Source organism: Passer domesticus, chromosome 3, assembly GCF_036417665.1.
Source record: "Passer domesticus isolate bPasDom1 chromosome 3, bPasDom1.hap1, whole genome shotgun sequence".
NCBI classification, from domain to species: domain Eukaryota; kingdom Metazoa; phylum Chordata; class Aves; order Passeriformes; family Passeridae; genus Passer; species Passer domesticus.
This window is the reverse complement of record NC_087476.1, coordinates 119,835,335-119,851,274: the sequence shown is the minus strand read 5'-3', so window position 1 is coordinate 119,851,274 and position 15,940 is coordinate 119,835,335. Positions and strand designations below refer to the sequence as shown.

At 42.0% G+C, this 15,940-nt stretch overlaps 1 long non-coding RNA gene across 1 annotated transcript; it reads right to left on the bottom strand.

Annotated features, from left to right (window-relative positions):
• Nucleotides 1–6,047: 6,047 nt before the first annotated feature.
• Nucleotides 6,048–15,522, bottom strand: LOC135297724 (uncharacterized). Its single transcript, XR_010359642.1, has 3 exons — nucleotides 7,733–15,522; nucleotides 7,255–7,368; nucleotides 6,048–6,820 (listed from the first exon to the last, which is right to left on the bottom strand). It is a non-coding gene; the product is annotated as an uncharacterized LOC135297724 (long non-coding RNA).
• Nucleotides 15,523–15,940: the final 418 nt, after the last annotated feature.

Sequence of the window (15,940 nt, the reverse complement as noted above, 5' to 3'; positions counted from 1 at the left end):
GTACTTTTCCCCTTCCTGTTCATTTAAAATCCAAACTAATCCAAACCTTGGCTAACATTCCTTCCCAGGTTAGAAAAATCTTAACCAGCCTGCTGCTGCAGTTGTGTTAATTGTGAGCAGCTGCTTTGTGCCCAGCCAGTGAGAGGGTTGTAGTGAAGCCCTTTCCCTGCAGCCCAAAACAAGTCAGTGAATAAAAGGCAGCATCCTTGGGATTGGCCTTTCTGCTCCTGGAATTGCTGCTGCCATGGTAAATGCTGAGATGCAGGAGGCCAGGCCCTTCAGCATCACTCACCAGTGACTTGAGACATGGACTTGTAAAAACTGATCTGCATGATCTTTCTTTGTGAAGCCATTTCTGCCGTGTTGGCTTGCTCTGATGGAAGGCCAATAGTTCTGCTTCCCCTCAGAAACTACTATCAGATGATGGAGGGAATGAATCACAAAAGGAATTTTTGCATCAAGGCTGCTAAGCCAGCTGTTATGGGAATTTCAGGGAATATCTGCTTCTGTAGCCTGGCTGCAAAGCTGCTTGATGCAAATTCCGTGGCAGTTGGGAAAGACAAGTACAGATCCATGAGCTCAGATTTTCAGCTCTTTGACTGGTTTATTTTCTAGCAGGCATTACCCTTCTCCAGTGGGCTGATGTAGCCTTTGTTTATCCATGTGTGACAATCAATTTTAGGATCCTGTCCTGGGGTAACATTATGATGCTTGTATCCCCACTCATCTCTTTAGCCCAGAAATAAATTTTGCACCTTTAAGACTGGTTCTGAGAGGGAAGGGGGGAAGAGAAGAATCAAGGATCCCCAGTGATACAATGATCTCCTTGAGCCAGGTCTTGTGGGCTCTCAGAGAAATATATTGCACCTGAGATAGCTCAGCTACCTCAGATGGCATAAAATCAGCAGGATGGCTTCTTTGGTAGTGTTGGAAACAGAAAAGCTTTAATAAAAGGCAAAATAACAAAGCTCTTTACAGAGAAAACCAGAGCTGGGGTAAGAGGCTCTTGCTCCTGATAAAACACCCCACAAAAGCGATTATTCCTTTATTCTCTTCTTTTTCTGGTGAGTTGTTTAAGCAGGACTTTTTGGCTTCTGTCCAATTGGCTATCCTTAAGTTTGAGGTGAAGTCCCCAAGGTCCTATAAGGTGTCTTTTTACCAAATTGAGGAGAGAAACTTCTGGGCTTTTTTCCTTTTTAATGAAACAAAGGATAATTTGGTCACTCTGTCAACAGGGGGCACGTTTCTACATCCCAGCTGCCAGACTGCAGTGTGCTGCTGACAGGAGCTGCAGTGTCTCAGCCCAGGAGCAGGAATTGTGCATGCAGAGCGAGTTCCTTTATAAATGAGATAGTCCTGCCAAGCTCAGCTATCCTTGGGATTTAATAGATGTCCCAAAACACAGCAGATGTCTTGGGCCTTGCACAGAACTGTGCCGTTGTTACTAAGAACAGTCTTGGGCTCTCTAAAGACCTTCCTGTAGCCATGCAGAGCAGACCTGATGCTGCCAGTCCTTGCTATGGATTGTTTTCCATCCCTGGGCTCTGAGGCTGCAGTCTACAGGTTTTGAGAGTGCACTCTACCAACACTTTCCAATTACATGTGGCACAAACACAGGCTTCCATGTATTGTATAAAAAAAAAAACAACTGAAATCTCCAAACCAGAGGAGTTAAATATTTAATAATGAGGTCTAAGAATGGTCTTCTGTGGTGGAAATAATATTCCCTGTGTGTTTTGTGTTGGGTTGTTTGTTTGCCTCTGATGTTTACTTTGGTCCCATTCCCAGTCAAGTAAGAGCAGCTACAATCTTGAAACATTCTCTCTGCCATCTTTAGCTGGGAGCACACTTTGCAGTAGAGGGGATTTCTTGTTTAGGAGCTTAATAACAATTATTTGGGTGAGTAGTATTGATCTGAGGATTGTGTTCAAAGTACAAGTGTGTGTAAACTAATGGGTTTAGAGAGAGCAGTTGGTACATGGTTTCAAGTAATTCACTTCAAAATGGTGCTTGAGTGTTATTGTGGATTCTGCTGAACGTTTTGTGTCATGTTTGGAAATCTATATTCTCAGAAGAGTTGCACTGTATGGTTTATGTAGAATCAAATTATATCCACTTTGAAGGTGGAAACTGCCAGCAATGAGTGACCCCTTTCCTCCAGCTGATATTAAACATGTTCTTTGATATGATAGGAATTAGTCAAATACTGTGATTTTTATAAAAGCTTGAAAGTAGGTGAGATGTTCTGCTGCTGTGTGGGAGAAAATACATTATTTAACATAAGAAACTATGCCTGGCACATTAAAGAGGGTTGGTTGGCTCGAATGCATTTGAATTCTTTATCGTGACAGTTTGTGCTGCTAATGAGGTGCTATTGGGAGTGAAAGCCATTTTGCAGACTTGCTTCCTCAGCCATTTTGCACGGTAACGAATCCCCTCCAAGCTTGGGGCTGCAGGATTTGCCTTTCCCTCTCTCCCATGGAAGGGGACCCCTCACTCTGGCAGAAACTGCAATTAGAGCTTTGCTGGAAGGGCCTGTGCTATCCTGTACATGCACCTCGTGGGTGTGGGCTGGGGAGAAAGCCACCACACACTTGCCTTCTAAAGTTACTCAGAACAGAGTTTTTCAAGTGCTTAAAGTATTTTATCCTGTGTTTATTTCAATTATTATGAATTGTATATCACTCATTATAATCCGTACTGTGCCATATTTTCTCCCGAACCTGTCCTGCTTCCAGCTTTTACTGTCCTATGGCACATTGAGGTTCATAACCAAATAAGCCTGTTCCCTTCTGAGTAGTGCATTCCTCCCTCAGCTGTTTCCCTGAGGGCTGCACAACACAACGTGCACTTTTCTTTCATGGTCCTGAAAGGAAAGCATTTCCCCTGTGCCTCTAGTCAGAACAACAAGACATTTAATCACCTGTCAAGCCTGCCTGATAGGCTGGCACATTTAAACCTTAAATCAAAATGGGTTTGGTGTTTGTGTTTGGTTGTTTTTTTTTATTATTATTTCCTTTCCCCCCTACACTAACAAACCTCAGGCAGGGAGATGTGACAGCTCTGCTTAGCACCAGCTCTCAGGGATGTGAAGGGACAAGATCTCTGCTGTTGGATTACAGCAGCACCATCACAGTGATCTATATTGCTCATTATCTACTTTAATATTCCCTCGGAGTGCACCAGATGTGATGGATTTTATCATCAGCTGGGATCTTTGATTCAGCTGCATTTATTTCACCAGGGCTCTACAGAGGTCTGCAAACCAATACCTGGCCTTAGATGTTAAACAAACAAAAATATGATCAAAATATGATCTTCTGACCAAATATCCTACTGAGGTATCTAATTTTAACCTTCTATTTCCAGTTTTAATTACCTTTGATCCTTACAAAATCTCATTGTAAATCTCTCTCCCCTTCTGCCTTTCCACAGAGAGCAGGAGCTTTAATTTTATTTTTTTAACAGCAGCTATCACAATACCTCTGAATAAATGAATTGATTTAAAATGTTTTTAAGAGTGCCTGTTTTCCTCTAAACAGGAAGCAGATTGAGCAACATACAAGTATTCTTCATAAAAATCATTCAGCTGAAGTTAATGAATGTGAGCATGGGGGGATCAATCAGCCATGTACAGGAAATGATACAGAAATACATTATGCCAAGAGCTCACCACAACTTCAGCTTAGATGCTTGAACAAAGTCAAGCCATAATTTAACCCCCAGATCCTACCAGATGCTGGTAGAGGTAAATCTGTGCTTGAGTGGAGTGTGGTTTGCAGCCAAAAATATGGGGTTGAGGTGGATTGCAGGGAGGCTCCAAAAAACAAAACCCCTCAAACCTTCATCTCTTCTGGAGAAACTTTATCAATGCAATACCAGAATATGTTGAAATGGAAACCTGAAGCTTTTGAGGGCTGGTTGGTTGTTTTTCTCTTATTAGAAATATTTTCAGATGTTCCTTAAATCACAGACAAGTTGAATGCAATTTTCCATGAAAAAAGTTGAACGCTATTTTCCATGGAGTGAAGGACACTGTGCTCACCTAGCAGTGACCTGCTTGCCCCTTACCAAATGGCATTTAACTTTTGTTTTTGTTTTCCAAACATGTGCTCCAAAATGAAATGCCAGGTTTGAGTTGGTGTTGGTTGGGTTTGGGTTTTTCGTTTGTTTGGGAGGTTTTTTTGTGGTCGGTAGAACTTTCCTTTGATCCGCTTCGTCGCTTGTTTTTGCATTCCTGCTGTTCACATTCTGTCCACATAGCTCTGGACTGGAATGAGTATGTGTCCCTCGATAACAACAATCAGGGACATTTTTATTCCTGGCTGCAAGTCACTTCATTCAGAAGTGCTTTTTAATTGCAAGGGGCTTCCACTAAATGGAAGATAGCTGGGATTAATTTGTGTGTGGAGCAACTAATTGTGTTTAATATTTGACCTTGGCTGCCATTGAAATGCCAGAACCATCAGGAACAAACATGAAGTCTGGCTGGAGCAGCTGAGCTCAGCCTGGCAACCATTAGGAAAAAACCCAACGAAATCCCAAAATTTATGAGGGGTAGGCTGTGAGAGTAAGGCTGTCTCCACAGCCTCTTCCTCAAAAGCAAAGATGAAATTTTTGTCTGCGGCACAAGAACAGTGTGTATAGTAGTAATATTGTGAAACCATGGCTGATTTTATTCCTAAATGAGGAACAGCAGAGCTGCTGTCACTTTCCCTAGTCCTGCTTGCCTTAGGCTGGAGGGTAGAGCAGCACTTGTTTCCATGGAGATGCTTTTTTAGCAGGAGAACTTGGCCTTGTGTGTCTCTGAGACAGCAAAGAGCTGATTTCCATCACTGCTGTCCAATGGAAGGATATCGTGGGTGAAGGGATGTCTTTCATCCTAAACCTTGAGGGGAGGAGTGGGATGTTGGAAAAGGTCATTGGCATGTTGGGATTTTACAGTTCAACTCCCAGAAGTCATAAGCTGCCCCTTCACATCTGGAGCTGCTAAACATCTAAGCATGAATGTCCATAACAATCCTGTGGCTTTATAAAATTGGAAATGCAGCAGATGAGAGAGTAATGGAAGTGTCTTCTTCTTGAGGGATTTTTGGGAATGTGTAGACTTGGAATCAAGGTGCAAGTGAGAAGGGAGACAGCAACATAAAGAGTGGGTAGATTGGCTTGTGTTAAACACATTGTTGATCTTAAGGCTTTCTTAAAACTCCTGGTCCTCACATATTATGAAATTAATGGGGCAATCTGGGCTTGGAAAATCCATTGAAACAAAAGGGAGAAGGTTTCCCATTGCCTTCAGTGAGAAATACCTGTGGCTCTGCTCTTGCAGCAAATGAAAGATTTCCAGATGTGCAATGACATTAGCAATGGAAATTGAGATGCTGCTCCTGTGGGAATTAATTTCTTTCTGTTGGCATTAGTGACAGGATGATGGGGGTCACAAAGGTAAAAAAATTCCACTCTGTTTGCAAAATGAAATTAAAATCAAAGACAAAATTTGGATAGAGCTTTCAAAGAAGTGGCATTCTAGATATCTATTGATGGTCCATGCAAAACTTGTAGAACTGATCCAGTCTGGATTCTCCCCCAGTCTGATTTCTGGGCAAATCCAGTCTGGGTTTCCCCCATTCCAGTGCCCAGGCAGAATCCAGTCCAGGTGTTTTCCCCATTCTGGTTTCTGAGCAAAATCCAGTCTGGGTTTCCCCCCCATTGTTGCTCCCTCTCCTGTTCCCCAAGATTTCCGTAAGAGTGATAAAGGGAAAATTCAAGTTGATTTTTGGAGGGAAGCTGGGGCAAGATTTGGAAGCATCAAGCTTTGGAAGCTCAGTGAGCTTTCCCACTGGCAGCAGCTGCTTCCCTTTTGCCTAAGTATTTCCAGCTAATTTGGCTTGTGGCAGAAACACAGTGTAAGAACTTACAGCCAAAATGGCCTCAACAAGGGGAAGAGCAAATGCAGACAAATTCAATAAAGTACTTTATCCTGCCTAACAGTGATAATTACCGACGCGGGTATCCAGGCAAGATTCTACCAAAATGTGGATGCTCTTCATTGCAGGTTTTCCACTTCAGGATAAAACCAAATAAAAACAGACTCCTAAGAGATCTGTTCAATTTCTAAACACTTATTCACCATCCCATACTAATTTCTGTGGCTACATTTGTGTTTCCCTAAACAAATTTCCATTTAAATCTTGCAGCCCCTTCGTAACTTTGGAAATTCTTAGGTGGCATCTTTTTAAAGGAAACTGGAGCAAGGATGAGCATTTTACTGTGCTTCAGACTCTGCCCAATGTCATCTTTTCTCCAGTAATAAGGCCAGCATGCTTTCAAGGACTATGCTTCCAAATATCCCATTTTTTAGAGGAATTGCCAAGAGAGAAACCATTCTTCATCTTTAATTATTTAGGAGAGAGACTGCCAGCAGCAAGAACCCAAGCACAGACTTATCAAATGAATGGCAGCAATTTCTGGGGCCAATATCTGCTGGGGTTTGTTCACAGCAAACAAGGCCTGGACGTTCCCAATTACAGACATGTCCAGGGCACTTTTTAATGGGATGGGACCCCTCCTGCCTTTGCAACAGTCTGCTGCTCTTGGCAGGATAAAGGAAGCTGCTCTTGGAATAAGGTCTAATTTCCATTTTCCAATGGAAAATTTATTCTTGGTATCTCTCTCATCTTCTTCAGTTCCAGCTGAATTTCTTGGTTTCTTCTTTGCAAATTCTCCGATTCCAATGGGGTCACGAATTTGCAGGTGTGATTTATGTGGCTGTAGAGCTGCAGAAGATGCTCAGTCATGGCTTCTGTGGTGATTACAGACCCTGGGAAAAGGAGGTGGTTTTCAGAAAAATAATGGTAGTGTTTGTATTTGGAAAACAGGCCAGATATTTGTGATAAATACCTCTACATATAATTGTAAGAAAGTTCCAGACTGAAGGGGAAGAGTGTGGGTCGGAAGTCTGTGGTACAAACCAAGATCTTGTTGTTGCAGGGTTAATAGTGTCAAGATGATATTTGCATTAGCTAGCTAATTATTTAATTCATCTGCATGCTAGATGTCTGATTTTTATGTTAATTGGACATATTTCTGGCAAGGGAAAAATAACATCTGACAGTGACATTTAATGTCATTTGAATCTGGCTAATGTTGAAGCAGTAATTTCTGTTCTGGTGTTAGGATGAAAACAGAAGTGTTCAGTGCTTTGGTAGCAATTCCCACATCCCACAAATGCAGGGACAGATGGACAGAACTCACCCTGCCCTGTCTGACCATGCCACCACTGTCCTTTCATCCTCTTCTCATGATGAAAACACACAGATACAGTTTCTCCTCCTCTTCCCTCTGCCCTCCATTGTGCTCTCTTGTCAGCTGGAACAGAAGGAGTTGAAAAAAAGCTGTGTAATTTGCCAAACCCCTAACTTAATGACTGTCTCTTGTCTGGGTTACTAGGCTTGCATTTTACATCACAGTATTTTAAAGCAGTTCCTCATTGCTAAAATTTTAAACTTGGTGAAGAACTGGGGGAAAAGAGCTCATTCATATTAATAATTAAATGGCAACAAACCAACAAACCCATTTCTTTTTCCACTACTTTGATGAGCAGAAAAGAGCACAAGGTTGTTTGTGCAGGGGTTGGTTTGCTTGCAGGGGGAAAGATCAGGTGATCTGAGAGCCTGAGACACTGAAATGATGGATGCTTGGGTTCAGCAAGGCACTTACACATGTGACTAACCTTAAACACCTTGGACAAAATCATTGCTGCCCAGAAGTCAGTACCATTGAACTCTGGTTCCTCCAGCACAGGCAGCAGATCATCCATTGCATGCATTGGTGTTCCTTGCCAAGCAGCAGTGTAAATGTACCCTGTTGGAAGGTGTTATTTGTGTTGTAGACTGATGTGTGCATGGAGAGATTTCTCCCTCAGCTGTTGGGAGGGAGAGGAATTCTTATAGTTTGTGATATCTTGGAAGCTTGCAAATATTACTCAGCAAGCAGTAGGTCCGAGCCTGTGGGGCTCTAAATGAGCTTTGTTTCATTGATTTCCATGGCTCTGTGCCAGTTTACTGAAGGACAAGATAAACTTCTGAATTTTCCTCTGTCCCTTTGCTGTTTGTTGTTCCCAAAAGCTGCTCAGAGCAATCTGAGGCTGAGTGTCTGTCCCATGAGCTGCTGACAGCAGAGTTGTTGTGTGCAGGGTCCTGGGGGATGTGCACTCCACTTCTCCTTTATCAGCCAAGGGGTGGCTCAGTCACAACAGCAAGGTGGCACCACAGTTTACAGACTTGGCACCATTGGATTTTGGTAGGAGACTCATAAATTGCTTTAAATCCAAAGGCATGGGGTGTGTCTGAAACATGGAAGTACCAGCATTCTTTCATTAGCTGAAGAAAACCAGAAAGAGGATGTATGAAGCCTTCCCTCTCTCCCAGGTAGAAGTACCTCCCTCCAGCTTGGCTCAGCGTTGCTGGAGAGTTACAGCCCAGAGCTGCTGCTTCTCAATGCCTCGTTTGTCTCCTGGCTGTGGGCAGTTGGATTACACCCCTCAAACAGGGAACGGCATTGGCTGCTCTCATGTAGTGACCTGAAGGACACAGTGAGGAAGTGGGAGACTCGAAGCTTTCTCTCTCTTTTTTAGCATTTCCAGAAGTGTGATTTAGAGGTGCCATAAATCAATCGCCTCTTGCCACACATTGTAAAGAGAATAAGTGAGAGAGCTGGCCTAAGAATACAGGACTTTAACTTCATATTCCAATGACAAGGTACTTGCCAGAGGGGGAGGCAGTCCTGGATTTTGGACAGCTAGCAGTGGCCTGGGTGTGCTTAGGGAGAAGCCTGTGTTAAAACTGGAATGACAGGAGTGGAGGTGTATTGATGTTCTATCCAGAAAACCAACCTAAATGTTGCATTACATACAAAATATGTATAGTTGGAGATAGTGATTTAGATACCTAAGAAGCTTCACTTTGGAGCCAGCATTTACTGATGAGTTATTGGCTGTATCTATAGCTCACTGAACAGAGCCCCAGCTCAAATAATTTGTTTGCTATTGACAAGAGCTGAGGTTGAAGTAAATTAATTTAGTCAAGCTCATCGATTTTTCACCACTTATGAAGAAGAGAGGTAACATTATCTAGGTGCTGCAATCACAAGGCTTCTCTCAAAGGGTCATATTCTACTTCCTCTGAAGGTAATTCAAGGAAGATGATAACTGTGTGTGTGCCTGCTGCATTTTCCCAAGGAGGAGCCAGTTCTGACACTGCACTTAAATTAAGGGTGACGTTTTCTAAAGGCTGAAACATTTTTGAAAATCAGAGAGATGTAGTCATGGTAGCTGTAGAGATTCTACTATCTCAACAAAATGAACTGTAAAACACCAGGAGCAGGAATTTTACAGCTTCAAAGGGTATTTGTGTTCTGTGTCCTGTCTGGAAATACAGTGTAATCAGAACTACAAGGTGGAATTTATCTCAACATGTCCAAGAGAAATACTGCTCATAATTTATGACTTGTGAGCCCAAAATCCCTTTCTTCTTAGGATATGCCTTGGATAAGGTACCAGGGGTCTGGAGGAGAAGGGAAATGCCTGGTACTTCACTGAGTGCCTCTTCCTGGGGGTACTTTGCCTTAATTCCCAGGGATGTCATGTTCCCATCACTGTCCTCGGAGTGATGCCCCCAGACTGAGCCTCCTCCTGCCTTTCACTCTGGAATGCCACATGAATTGTCTTTGTGTCCTGATGGGGAAAGGCAGTTTTTAGTGTGAGGGCAGCTGAATTCTCTGAGCAGAGATCAGTGAATTGGTTCCTTGTTTTATTTATACACTAGTGCTATGTAGCAGTTGCTCTCAAAAAAGCCAACTCCTTTCCCTGTATCCTGAAATTCCCATGTCAGCCAGGCAGGCTTTTGTACTGCTAAAATTATCCATTATTTACCTATGGATATCTCAGTTGTTGGTATCCTTGTTTGGGCTTGTTTTTTTTGTTTATTGGTCATCTTGGGATTAAAATCAGCCCGATATTGAATGGTTTTGTATCAATCAAATGGAGATGCATTTATGTACAGAATTAATGCAGCTTTGCCCAAGTAATGAATCAGTGGAACTGTGAGTATGTGGGCTCAGAGTGTGGTTATGCCAAGGACTTAGGAGATGTTCAGACTGAGACTGCTAAGCCCAGGTGACTTTGATTGAAATTCACTATTCATAAAGGTTTAATTTCATTTATTAACAAGATTAAACTCATCAGTATCATTTACACTGAAACTGGTGGGGGGGGGAAGTATGCAAAAATTACTTCTCTCATTTGCATGGAACTCCCTTAAGAAAAAATCACGGGTCCATATTGTCAAATATATAGGGAATGGTCCTGTTAATTATTTGTGAAATTATCAACATTTTATGTTGTATCTGGGATTACTGGAAAGTCTGGTGTGCTGTGCCTCAGTCTCATTGATATCAAAGTGTTGAGCACTCTGTGGTGCTTTGTGAGCACTCTGTAGTGCCCAGTGGTTTGCATGTGCAGGACTGCCATGGCACAGGTTTGTGACACACTCGTTAGTCTTCATCTGTCACTGAAATGCTTCATTTAGGCAGCATGGCCATGCTGTAATTAAAGTCATTAATTACTCAAAAAAGCCCTTTTGTGATAAGGGTGATGTAACTGCAATTACCTCTTATTTAGGTGTGGGAAAGGTGTGATAGCTGCTCACTGTGTGGTGGAGTTGAGCTGATGGTTATTATGGTTGCAGTGTAATTGCAATGTAGTTAAAATGCAGGGATATCTGATATGAAAAGTACTTCATCTATCAAGTGGCACTAATATGTGGATCACTCACAGGAGCTTCCCACTTCCATTACTCATCCCGTGTCAGAGCCCAGAGTTTCCAGCACTGGCAGTGCTCAGCTGCTCTGGGAGCTCACCTGTTCAAACACAGAACTCCTGCAGAGCAAGCTCAGTGGTATTTATTCATTTGAAATTATTTGGATGTTTCTGATTAAATGGTTATGTGTGACTCTAGGAGTAAAAACATCAGCTTCCTCTTTTAGAAGTGTCTACCAAAGAATATGTAGGTTGTAAATGTAATTGCTTGGCACTTGTTTTCATCTTGGGACAAGTATGATCATCTTCTGGATGCAAAAACAAAACACAAAAGCCAGTAGGGTCACAGGTTTCTTCAAGAATGTTGTATTTGCAGGTATAAAGACAAAACTGCTGCCTGTAATTTTTATGGCAGGTATTAAGTAATGATAGGGAGTTTTAAAATGCCATATAAGTTTGACTTCTGCAGCTTGCAAGCCAGTTTTCTGCAAGTGTAAATGAAAAGAATCCCATCCTTCTTTGGTGCTGAGCTAGAAAGGGAATTAGAGTCTTCCTCTGCACAGGATGGCAAGAAGCACTGGGTGATTGCCTGCTCCCACTGCTCTGGGGAATCTCTGCTGCCTTTACAGGCTGCTGGCACTGCTGCTGGAGCAGAGAGGTGTGGCCACATTTATCCCAGGAGGAATCTCCTGAGGATGAACTTGACTCCAAGTGGATCGGGATGGGAAGATTCACCCTGAAGCTTGCAGGGATAGGTTATGTGTGAATGTTGTGTGTTAGGTTGTGTGTGAATGAAGGCAGAGTTGTGAAGCTTGGGACAGAGGTCTGACTGTGCAGACATAATTTCCAGCTTCTTCTGTAACCGTGTAGGAAAAGATCCCTTATTGTTTGTAGCCATGTAGAAGCACCTCCAGACACTCTCTCTTCAGGGTTTTGGAGGCATTTTATAAACAAGGGATATTTTTTGTCTGCCAGCAGTTGTCCTGGGAGTGATAAAGAAGTAATTAGTTGAGTTTGATCCTGTTGAATTTAGAGTATGAGGGCTCTAAATAATCAGGGAAATGAGAGCAGGAGGCAATCAGCAAGCAATGGGATCCAAATGCCCTCTGCTCCCTGGGCAAAGAGATCGGGTTGATAACGTCAGGCTGCAGGAGACAAAAAGGAGTTGGAGTCATAAAGCAGCTGAAAACTTGCCTGACTAATTTTTCTTCCCCACTTTTTGTCTCTCTTTGAACAGCACAGAGCTCCCATAGCACAGCCACTGGGATGGAAACACAGATGCAGAAAGGGAAACACCAAAATGTGGGGGTGTACCAAACTGGCATCCAAATTGTGGCATCCAGGAGCTGTGTGTTGTGAGAGAGGGTCTCAGGAATGAGCTCTTGGCCAATTTTGGTCTCTTTTTAAATGTGTTATTGGGGATATAAAAGTAGCAATCTTGGTCTGAGACTGCTCTGCAGCTGCTTGCTGTGGCTTTGTGGGCAGCACCACCACATTCCTTCCGTATCTGAGGCATGTGCATCTTCCAGAGCTCTTAGTGGACCAGAGTGCACTAATTCAGTAGATGCTGAAAGAAAGATGGAATAAGTGAGTACTAAAGATCCCTGCTAACTGCACAGAGCAGATACATTCCTTCCCCTTGAAATCCCCATTAATTTTGGGTAAAACAATGTCATTTGGTCTGAAAATACCAGAAGCACTGACCTTTATATATAAAACAGGCACTTTGGTAATCTTCCCCTCTATTTTTCATGGCATGTGGTCATTGCTGTTCAAAGCCTTTTAAACTTCTTATTTGAAAACTTTATGTCCTTCTTCAGAGAAAGAAATTATTAAGAAAATAATTGAGTCCATAATCTTCCTAGTTAGAGATGGGATGTAAGAGGTCAACTCTTAGTTGAGGATTCCTTGATTGATTTTTCTTGGGAAAAAAGGTGGAGTGGTTAGCATATTTTTTTTTTCCTTTCAATTAAAATGCTACAGTATTTTTACTTTCAAGGTGGCATGATTAGCTTTGTGTTCGGAGGAATATTGGAGAAACTTTTTGTATGTTGTTCATATGGGTATTGTGGCCATCAAACTGCAGCAAAGTGTCAGCACAGCCCAGGGCTGGTGCAGTCTGAGTGTCCTTTGATTTTTACTGGCTACATTTTAGATTGCTGTCATTTTGTTAGCTTGTCTGATTAGTAGATGAGCTCAGTTTTAAAAAGGGCCTCATTTTATTTTATTTTATTTTTTCAGGCTAATCATCCAAATGGAGATCACATTTATTGAGAATAACCTTAGCAGTTTAGAATATTGTAATTGGAGTTTTCTCTGCTGTTAGGTTGGAATAGAAACAAAAACCATCTGCTTTTCAGCTTTGTCAGTGGATATCCATCAACTCACTGTGCTCCCAGCTGATGTGTTTCCTCTGACTAAATTCCCTGGAAAAGCACAGAAATGGTAAGGTTTCTTCTCTCAGAAATGGCAACGAGAAGCACAACATCATAGAGCAAAGTAAATACATTTCAGGCAATCAGGATGGGGAAAAAAAGTCAAAATATATCAGGTTAAAATGATATAGACGTGAACCCAACCTGTGTGGCTGGCAGTGACCAGGTAAAGCAGCAGGCAGTGATTTTTTAATGCTTTGATTATTGTGTTTTTACACCTTAGGGGTATTTAATACAGCAATAACGTAAGGCTAATGTATTTTAATGCACTGTAGCATTTTAATGAGTGCCTTGTAGCAATGGTTAAAGTCACAAAATGGTTTCTGTTAAACTTTGCTGTTTTCAAGCACTCTAAACTTTCTCTGTCAGCATAGATAGTCTGGATTTGATCTGTGCCCAAAGCAGATTTCCTGGTTTTTGTTACTTACTTCTATGCATTATTAAAAAAAAAAAAAAAAAAAGCTTGGCTTCTTTTGAGTCATGGCCATCATAAAAATTGTCCTTTGTGTTAGAGTTTATAAGGTAAAATTGCAAATTTCCTCTCTTTGGGTTCCAGAGGAACCACTTAACTCTGAACCTCAGACCTGACCCAGAGCCATGTCTGTATTTTCCTGTGTTGAAGCCTTGTGTTAGTGAGGACCCTGCTAGCAAGATGAGGATTTGAAGGTCTTGCTGCAGTTCACATTATCTATTTTACCACCTAGGAAGAATCATTCAGTCTTGCATATTCCATGTTTTGACAGTCAACCTGATGTTTTTGAACAAGGAAAGGTGATTGTTTCTCTTTTTTAAAACCAAATGAGCTGGGATGACTTTTGAATAGCTGCAGTGGCAGACTAAAATTACTTGTAGATGGTTCATGCTTTTCTTTGCAGTGGCTGAAGAGCTGATTTCTCTTGTAGCTGATTCTGGCAGGTTTGATGTTCAAAAGGTCGGTTGCATGAGAACGAAAAGAAAAAATCTTAAATGGCATCTATGAACTAGACAGACTGTAAAATTAAAATTCTAATGGTTCATATGAGGCTTGAAGTGCCCCTTGAATAGAAGACTAGGAACAGTCACCTCCTTTATGGAGGAATCTGTTCTTGAGGGTTGGCTTTTCTGCCCTCTTTGCTGAAATTTCCATGCAGCTATTTTATTGTCTACTTACTACCAGTAAAAGTTATTTCTTTCATCTTAACAGCCATTTCTGAAAGTTCTGTGCCCCTCCTAACCCCACAAAACCCTCTTTCCTTCATTTCATTGGCCTGTGTTGTAAGCAGTCTGTGTCTGTTCTTTGCTCCCTTTACACCTTGATCTTCACAATCAATACTGCCTAAAGATCAGATCTAATGATTGAAATCACCCGGGAATCTCCAACATCCATAGAGGTGATCAAAACTGCAGTGCTCAGAGAAGATAACACATGGGATGGAGGTGTCTGGGTCCCCCTTGCATTTCCAGCATCTCTGTGAGATATAAATGTAACCTGCCTCAGTTTACCTCTGTTTTGGGTCAGTGTTTTAGCACTAGGTCTGCCAAGCAACTTTTTTCTCTTTAATTCTGTCGATAGTCTCAGCTCTAGTTAATGTGTATCTTTGTCTGAGGAAAATAACCTACTTTCTGATATTTTTTCCATGCTTTATAATTTGGGATCATCTCTGTTTCATCAATATTCAATTGGATTTTTTTACCCAGTTCATTTTCAAAGATATAAAATTGTATCAGTCAATGTGACAGCAAACATTGCTGAATCTATTCCTTCCGCTTAGAGTCTATACCCTTGGTTTCCTTTTTAATTAAAAATTTTCAGTGTTTTTCTGCATGTTAGCACATTGTTCAGGTATTGCCTTGCCAGATTCCTTACTTTAAAATTCCATGGTTATAACCAGCTGGTAAATTTTAGTCAAATTAAAAACATCTTTCTCCTTCCCCATCAAGCAATTTTTGCTCTTTGCTCCATCAAGCAATTTTTTCCTCATTTGTATTTTTTGCAAAATAAAGCAGTTTGGGTTGTTGCCATAGTTGCTTCGAACTTTCATTTCTCAGGCCTGAGCATTGCAAACAGTTCTAGAAATACCTCCTGCTACTGATTTATTTTTATGAAAATGTTCAGCCTGTGCCAAACACGAGAGGGACCTTAACTGGAGCACGGGTGCAGAGGTGTTGGAGGCAGAAGTATCCATGGAAACAGAGGTCTCTGCAGATGTGCAGATCCCCTTCAGCCCTCCCAGCAGAGGTGGGGAGTGCCACCGGCTGACCTGTCTGTGCCAGCTCTCACTGCACGGCTCAGCTGAGCCCTGTTTGATGTCAGCTCTGAGCAAACCACTGGCAGGGCCCTCAGCTCCCCTGCCCAGGACCAGTTCTGTGGTGATGAAAGAATGGATCCAGCACCCGGTACTGTCTGTAAAGAGTAACCTTCTCCTGAAGGCTTTATCCTCTCATCTGCCATCATAAGCTATTCCTTCCATTTTGTGCTTTTTTTAAAGCAGCTGTGTTCAATCCTTTCCTGAACTTTCATCATTTCCACCCTTCTTGAGTCTGAGCTAATCCAAGCAAGGCCTGCAGCCAACCCAGCTTGCCTGGGTCAACCAAGCAGCTCCAGTTAGGAATATCATAGCTGGGATTAGATGGGCAAAAACATGAGAAGGGAGCAGTGTTCAGGTGCTCAGCACACATCTCATAAACCAGCCCTCAAGTAATTCTCCCT